Here is a 6,029-nt window from a genome sequence, read left to right on the forward strand (position 1 = left end):
TAAATGAATAGAAACTTTCCAAAACAGAAAAAACAAATTGTGTCCTCAAATTGAAAAGTACCACATGAGAAAAACTAAAAATAAATGTATAATTAAGCATATCATAATGAAACTCAGCCCTCCAAGTACAAAGAGAAAATCTTAAAAGCAAACAGGAAAAAAGATAGATCACATAAAAGATTGTCAACGGGCTGAACAGAGGACTAATTAGCTACAGGAACAAAGAACAGAAAACAATGTAACAATGTCCCCACAGGACTGAGGGGGGAAAGACTGTCAACTAGGAATTCCAAATCTAGTTCAACATTACACAAAAATAATAGTCAAGGAATGTTCTTTCATGATAAGCAAATATTAAACAGTTAACTATTCAGAGAACACATGACTATACTGGGGAAATGAACTTGAACTCACAGAAGTATGAAGGCAGAAGTAATGATGAACAACACACTTGTAAATTACAGGAAGATCTATACTAGTTAAGCCTTGACTATATTAAATATACAAATACGGATTACTAACTGGGAGAAAAATGGAGTTGAACTAAAACATTATATATACAGCCATAACTTTGAACTTTGAATGGTACCATCAGAGTTAAGTCTGTAGGCTTGACTGGAGCACATGATTAACTGGCACTGGTCAGTTCAAATTTCAAGGGGACCTGCTAAAAATGAAAGAATGAGGAAAACGAGACAATAGGAAGGAATAACGGAATAAGGAAAGTCAGCCCGTTAGAAGGCAGGAAAGAAGAGCTACACAGAGACACAGAAAGACACACAACACACAGACACACACAGAAAACTAGCAAAACATACAAAGGTACATGAACCCCAACACGAAACAAGCGGTAGAACGGATGTTCAGATATTTCAGGATTCAAAATAAGCGCAAACAATTCAACCTCCTGGATGAAAGAGGAAAAATACATCAGACAGAAAAATGCAGCTGGTGCCACTGATGAGAGACACGCGTGCCGTGGCGTGTAAGGGTGGGGGCAAAGTGGAGACAAAATCCCAGGGCAACGCTGCTTTAAGTAAAGCGGGTACGGCAGCATCCACATCATATAAAGTGAAAACGATGTCAAAAGCCACCATAGAAAACAAAAAGGATCAGTCCTTAATGACCCAAGTTCAAGGCATCAAGTTCAGCCAGGTCTGCTGCCCACCGGCGACCAGCCGCCCCCACGGCACACCAGCTGGCCCGGGGCCGACCGCACCTGCGCTCCTCCCCCTCGAGTTCTCTTCCTTTTCTTCCTGGGACCTCACGCACTTTGATCCCTGGGCCTGTGCAGTGTGCCCCCCGATTAGATGAAGTGCCTCCAGCCGCATCCCCAGACCCTAACAGGGATGCCGGCGCGTAGTCAGACACCTGTGCTGATGACACAGGCCGGACCTTCACCCAGCCTGTCCCTTCCCCGTCCACAGGGGGAGCTGGGCGCAGCCTCGGGGTCAGGGGGAGCAGGCCCCGCTGCTTTGTAATTGCCATGAAACACGTCTGCTTCATGTTCCCGAGTAGAATGCACTCCCCTGAATCACTCGATTATCTTCTCTGGCTCCACACTGTGTTGTCAAAGCCAGAGCCAAAGGTTAAAAAACATGCTCTGCTATATTCTAACAGAAGTCACACACAATCACAATGATGGGCGGCGGAAGCGGGCCTCCTCAGGCAGCGGCTTTCTTCCTCACTGGCCGCAGGGCAGCCTGGGCACTTGGGCGGCCTCCCCGCTCCGAGGTCGCCCTTGCGCAGGCGAGCAGACGCTGCCCTGCGCACGGGGAGGCGGCCTCCGCTGGGCGGCTCTGCCCGCAGGTGCAGCAGAGGAAAACCCACGCTTCCCTGTGAAACACTGTGTTCCTGCCACATCAAAAGCCCCTCGGGGCCCGATTCCGTTCATCGCGTGCAAGCAGAAATTGTAGCCCAGCTTTGCTTTCGGGGCGAGATGCCAGCGAGAGGAAAGCTGACCTTGGGACACTTAAGCTGCCAAAACACGAAGGCTGCAGCCTAATGTTCACCAGCTGGGTAACACCGATTTGAAAAGGACCCTTCTCAGAGGCCTGTGCAGCACCTGACGTTTGTTCTTCCCAAGTCTGCCGACAACCCGACACGGTGGCTGCCAGCCCCCGTCCTTCACGGTTGGAGGATGCGGGGGCCGAGACTGCTGGCGAGAGAACAGCCCGAGCTGGGTGCCCACCCCTGTGCGGCCCCGTCACTCATCACCTGGTCCTGGACCACGGTCCTCGCTTGCCGTCAGGCCTCCGACGGGGCCTTTGGCCGCAGAGCACGCGGCAGGACTTCCAGGGGAACCATGGACGGACTGGAGTCGCGGCCCAGGCAGCCTCATTCTGTCTCCTTCTCTAGTCACCCCGTCTGCAGCCCGGGTTTTCTTTGTAAAACGTGCGTTTCTCAGTGCATGGCTGTCCTGAGGTGCAATTCACACATCACGGAACGCACTGTCGACCGCATAACTCTGTAGTTACTCCGCAGTTTCCCGCACATTCCCAAGGCTCTGCCGCACTGCCGCTACTTAATGCTACACGGCCTCCACCACCCAGGAAGGAGTCACTTGCTCTGTCCCCGCCCCAGAGTCCGGGGACACCACTCATGGCCCTTCCATCTCCGCAGCCTTTGCCTGATCTGGACACTCCCTACAAACAGAGCCATACGACACGTGGCCTCGCGTGTGTGGCGTCTTTTACTAACACATTTTAAAGGTTCCCATTAGTTGCCGCATGCGTCAGGACTTCATCTCTTAATCTGCTTTAACTGATCCACATCGGGGAAGATGGGAGTTGTCGGGGGTGACAGAGAGAAGAACGCAGGCGTCTCACTGCACGTGGTCTGTGTGTAGGTCGGACCACGGCTGTGGTGCTGAGAAAGCAGCGTCCCCGCACCGAGCCCACATGGCGCTGCAGGCTGTCCGCCTTTTACAGATGGGGGGGACAATGTGAGTGAGATCAGTCCATCTTCCCAAATGTTCGAGCAAGGATGTGAGCCCGGGGCTGTGAACACGCAGCCCAGATCACCTCTACTACAGGCTGGGAACGGTCACCCAAAGGGCCGGCTCAGACGCGGGCCTGCGGTCTGCGGCTCGGCGGAGACGGGCTGTCCCGGGCCGGGCTGGGCCGGCACGTCCCAGCCACCCAGCTGTCCCTGTGCAGCGGAGGACAGGCAGCCCCCGTGCTGGTCAGGCATATGGACAGCACACCTTGGGCCTGACCCACGGGCAGCACAGCCGTCACCACCGTCTGGGTCTAGAACACCTTCTTCCCCTTCAGCCATCACTCCCCGCTCTTCTCCACCAAAGTACCGGAGCCCAGGACATGCTCACCAAGGGCCGTTGTGCCTCGACTCAGCCTCCCTGCCCCTGGGTGCAGGCCCGGGGCCCAGAGGACAACCCGGAGTCACCATCATATGAAACATCTAATCCTTAAGTGCAGCCAACAAATCAAACTTTGTTTTTCCTTCTGAAGTTAAACCAAAGCAAGCGTGTGGACCAAGTGACGCTGTCTGGATGCTGCCCGCCTACAACCTGTGGTGGAGGGGCTGTGGCCCGTCCCAAGTGGGGCCAGCGGAGGAGCCGGAGCGGGGAGGCAGCTGAGCCCCGCCCTCCCGCCTTCCTGCTGGAGGATCTCCAGTACCTGAGACTTCTGGACACAGAGGCACGGAAATGGGACCGAGGACGTCAAACCCTTCACGCACCTCGTCCATGACTCGTGCCTACGTGTGTCCCTACACTGCTAGGTTCCAGGAGTTCCAGGACGTGGAATATCCGGCCACTGGTTTCCTGAAGGCCAGTGAGACAGCGAGGCGGCTGGCAAGCAATGACAGCTCAGTGCCATCTCACACTGTCCCCATGCACGCTGACATCAGGGCAGAGAAAACATGGAGGGCTCCTGGGAGCAGGTGAGTTTCTACTTCGGATGAAGTGAGTTTCCTGAATAAGACGGAAGAAAGTGGCAGAGGAAGCAGCGCATTCCAGGAAGAGGAGCACTGATAGAGTGAGCAAGACCAACAGGAGAGATGCCATGGTTAGACAATTTAAAGAAATTCAGGCTGGAAGAACCTATTTTGGAGGGAGGGGAGGGATGAGGAAAAAATGACAGCGGAGGAAAGTGGGGACCAGACACTGCAGAACAGCCTAAAGCGACACCAATCGCTAGGAATCGCTCTGGGGGACATGGGGACAGTGAAAGACCCCGGTGGCTGTGGCGACCCGACTGCACTCGGGAGTCCGCTCCTACTGCCCCGTGGGGGACGGCTGCAGGCGGGCGAGTCGGGGACACGAGCACAGGGGTTGACAGCAAGTCTGAGGATGCGCCCAGCGCCCGAATGACCCCAACCCCGTGGGAGGGGCCCGGCTCCTGCTGGACAGGACAGCGCGTGGGACAGGGACCTGCGGGCTGACCCGAGCACTGACCCCTGCACGTGCCCACAGCCCGTCAGGACTCGGGCTCGGTCCCGTACCAGGGGACAGGACACAGTCGGCAGAGAGGGCGAGTGGCGGCTGTTTCAGCCTCTGGGTGGGGGGTGGCATGTTGCAGAGTGGTAACTAATTGGCAAAAAAAAAACCAACCCAAAACTTACTCCATCTTGGCTCATAAGAAAACCATGTAAGAAATAAATGAAATAGCTTTTTCTAATTTTTTTAAATTGAGGGTATTAAAAATAATCTTCCCTGCGAGTCCAAATCACCCACAGACATTTACATGACGCCACCAATCCGTGTCCTGACCGAGTCCTTCTGTTCTGCTCGGGAGGTCAGCTGGCCATGACCAGGTAATCACCGCGGCCCGAGAAGCACCCCGGGCAGTGCGCTGCCCTCCACGTGCCTCGTTAACTGTGGCCGACTTGGACATGCACACGCCGCTGAGAAGGGATGACAGCTGTTACCGATGGACTGTGTCCCCTGAAGAGACAGCCTGGAACCCTAACTCCAGAGCCACAGCTGGGTCCTTACTGAGAGCAAGGTCTCTGCAGATGTGATCGAGCGGAGATGAGGTCACACCCAGTGGTGGAATGACCCACCAAGGACACCAAGGACGGCGGGTGACCTCCAGGAGCTGGAAGCAGCGAGGGCGCCGGCCCACAGCCTCCGGGGGAGCCGGGCCACCTGCGTGCCCTCTGCCACTCCAACCCACGGGGCTGGGAGAGGGTGGAGCCGCCCACTTCAGGACACTTCATCACGGCAGGCCCGGGAGAGGGACAGTGGCCAGCGTCCCTTCTTTAGATCCGTGTCTCTGGTGAGGGCAAACAGTGGCCCAGGCAGTAGACAGTTAGCGAGGTGGCCCCTGAGGGCTTCACCTGGACACCTGGCAATCGCAGGGCCTACTGGGCACCATCTTTGTGCTGATTTGACTGATAAAAAAAACACCTTCTCCCATAAAACCGCCTGCAAAACGGCAACGCCACTTACTCTATTCACGATACTCTTTCCATGATGCCAGTTCCGAAGTTGTGAGGTAGCAGATGCATCAGAACCACAGAAAACCTGCCACCAGCCCCTCCTCTAGACAGACCGGGGAAAGGCCCCAGTTTCCTAGTTTCGGGTCTTAATTTATACAACTTCACTGCCTTCTTGAACTTCAGCCTTTCAGCAAACATTTTCAAAAGTGATCTCACGGCATCCGTCTGTAACAAAAGGGCCGCACTGTTGCCACAGAAACGAAGGGAGCCAATCAAAGGGGACTCACCTGGAGGAAAACGGTGCGGTGGGAGGCTCACCTGCTGGGCAGCTCTGGGGACCCGAGCTGTGGGGCTACTGCATGTCAACGATGCCTAGAATGAGAACAAAAACACACAATTACACACATTCTCAAGTATAAACCGGCTTGTATGGACAGTGTGTGATGTTCAACTCTTTCCATTTAAAACTGAGTTAGGAGGCAGGAATGGGAGTCAGCTACAGATGGTGGGGCTCCCCAGTGGGTAGAAGCGCCCGGGTCTCCCAACTCTGCACCTGCCCAATGCTGGATCACCAAGAACAGGTCACGCTCCAGCCTCTGTAGCAGCAAGGTCCCTGAGCCTGGGGT

The 6,029-nt window shown here is 54.9% G+C and overlaps 1 protein-coding gene across 1 annotated transcript in view; it reads right to left on the minus strand.

Annotated features, from left to right (window-relative positions):
• The window catches only part of LOC119036728 (contactin-4), a 392,180-nt gene extending 386,420 nt beyond the window's left edge, over positions 1-5,760 (minus strand). The window contains exon 1 of the mRNA XM_053668956.1: positions 5,691-5,760. The gene's annotated coding sequence lies outside the window, so the exon portion shown is untranslated. The remainder of the gene's footprint in view (positions 1-5,690) is intronic.
• Between the last annotated feature and the right edge of the window lie 269 nt (positions 5,761-6,029).

Source organism: Artibeus jamaicensis, unplaced genomic scaffold, assembly GCF_021234435.1.
Source record: "Artibeus jamaicensis isolate MK-2021 breed Jamaican fruit bat unplaced genomic scaffold, CSHL_Jam_final contig_519, whole genome shotgun sequence".
Classification (NCBI taxonomy): domain Eukaryota; kingdom Metazoa; phylum Chordata; class Mammalia; order Chiroptera; family Phyllostomidae; genus Artibeus; species Artibeus jamaicensis.